The 2,471-nt window shown below is 42.9% G+C and overlaps 1 protein-coding gene across 3 annotated transcripts in view; it reads left to right on the top strand.

Moving 5' to 3' along the window:
• The window catches only part of LOC110101077 (protein decapping 5), a 56,635-nt gene that overhangs the window by 1,901 nt on the left and 52,263 nt on the right, over positions 1-2,471 (top strand). The window lies entirely within an intron of this gene.

Here is a 2,471-nt window from a genome sequence, read left to right as displayed (position 1 = left end):
GCCCATTTGGAGCAATGGGGAGAAGGGGTTTTGGGAGGCTAGTTTGAGAGGGAAAATTTGAATGTGAGATGTTTGAAATTAAGAAATGAATTGTATTAGTAAGGAGGCTGGTTTGAGGGAGTTTTCTCATGCCTGAATATTTGTGTTCTCTTGAGTTCTTGGGTGTTTGTCTCTAGATTGTTTTTCTAGAGATTTGGGAGAGAATGATCCGATTGAGGATCACTTGTATCTTGCTTTGTCGTTGTTTGGCTTGATTTTCTCATTGCAATCAATCGTTTGGGGGCTATTTTTCCGCCTAGTTTTTGGCACTATTCTCGCTGTTTTCACCAATTAGTGATAGATTTGCTTGCGAACTCAAGTATTTTCCTTGGGGATTCTTGCGAACTCAAGTATTTCCTATCAAATTGGTATCAGAGCATCATCTTGGGACCATCGGCGGCTGAATTTTGGAAATCTCAGCGGATTTTTTTGCATCCGATAGAAGCTCTCTTGAGATCCTTGAGAAGAAAGATGACCGGAAAGAAGGTCAAAGTGTTGGAAGGCGAAATTGGGCAATTAAAATTGGATTTGGAGGGAAAATTCTTTGATTTTCAAAATCAAATCTCCTCCAACAATGAAAGGTTGGAAGGGAAGTTCACTTTGATGGAAGAGATGTTGAAGAAATTATTAGAGGTGAAGATCAATTTGATGACATCGGAAGCAAGGGAGACCATCAGCGACCATGGTATGGGAGGGAATCCAAGCCCGTTTAGGGGGAGGAAAAATCCGGAAGTGGAGATCCAAGAGGGGGAGGACAACATGCCACCTCTAGAACCACTTTCTAGAGAGGAGATGAGCATGTGTTACGAAAAGAGGGGTGCTGATTTTGTTGGAAGAAGGGGGGATTTCCAACACCGAGGTGATGATTTTGAAAAGAGAGGGGAAGTTGATGAGGACTATGGTTATGATTGCCGGAGGGAAGATCTTGATAGTTGGGGAGCACCTCCTGTTCGTGGCATGGGAGGATTTGAAGGATCTAGGGGCAATTGGGGTGACCCGAAGGTCAGAAACCTGAAGATGCCCATCTTCGAGGGTGAGGATGGACATGGTTGGATCTACAAGATGGAACGGTACTTTTCCATCAACGGGCTAACAGAGGAAGAGAAGCTGATAGCGGCCAGACTATGCTTGGAGGGAAAGACACTAGCTTTGTACCAATGGCGAGATATGAGGTAACCCATTAGGAGCTGGAGAGAGTTCAAGGAGTGCTTACTGAAACGTTTCCGAATCGGAAGGGGAGGGGACTTCTATGAGTAATTCTTTGCCTTCACGCAGGAAGGGATAGTGGCAGAGTATCGTGATCGGTTTAAGTACCTAGCTAGCCGACTGAATCGTCTATCTGATATTGTGCTTGAGGGGAACTTCATGAAAAAGCTCAAACCGGAGCTTAGAGAAGCTGTTAAAGTGATGCGACCACACGACTTGGGGGAGGTCATGGAGTTGGTATAGCTGGTTGAGGACCAGGAGCATCTGGAGAGAGGGGCTCGTGGCAATTGTTTTGGGGGATCCTACAGGATGAATACTACTTTTCTAGTTCCCAAAGGAGCTGCACCGGGAGGATCACGAGAATTACCGAGGGAGAAGTCTGGAGGGCCTAGAGGACATTTTAAGAAGTCGACGGAGAAGGAGATCCAGGAGAAGCGGGATAAGGGGTTGTGTTTCAGGTGTGATGAGAAGTACATGTCAGGTCATAGGTGTAAGGACCGAACTCTTTAGGTTCTCATCGTCTGTGATGATGAGGAAGCTGAAGAGGGAGGTGGAAGCGGGATAGAGACGGAAGAGGAGGAGAAGTTGCATTTGAATGTGGCAGAAGTCTCTCTAAACTCAGTAGCGAGATTCACTCTGAATCACACTATGAAGGTGAAAGGAGAGATAGCTGATAGGGATGTGGTAGTGTTGATAGATAGTGGGGCAACCCATTGTTGACCTCTGCCATTGAAACAAAATAGAGAAATAAAAAAATGCCTAAAATCATTACCTGTGGTAGCCGAAGCCCATTCCGATTTTCCGCTGAAATCCCGCCGAACTCAAACAGAAATCCCGTAACTTCATACCTGTTCGGCGCCGTTTGCGTCGCTTCCCCATGAATCTCGCGATGACAGCCTCGATCGCCTCTCTCCAAACTTCTATAAGAGCCAACCGATTGGACTCTCACACGGCACATCTTCCATGCACGCACAGCTCCTTCCCTCATTGGTAGAGGTCAACAATGGGTTGAATTAATTATAATTAATTTTAACTAACTGAAATTATTAAATTAATTATAATTATTATGATTAATTATGATTAATTTTAAGTAATTAATCATAATTAATTTTAATTAATTATGATTAATAGGTATTAATTATAATTAACATAATTAATTGAAATTAAATTTAATTAATTACTACTAATTTATAATTAAAACTAATTAATTAAAAAAAAGTAAAGCC

This window comes from Dendrobium catenatum, unplaced genomic scaffold (assembly GCF_001605985.2).
Source record: "Dendrobium catenatum unplaced genomic scaffold, ASM160598v2 fragScaff_scaffold_716, whole genome shotgun sequence".
NCBI lineage: Eukaryota > Viridiplantae > Streptophyta > Magnoliopsida > Asparagales > Orchidaceae > Dendrobium > Dendrobium catenatum.
This window is presented reverse-complemented; position numbering and strand designations above follow the sequence as displayed.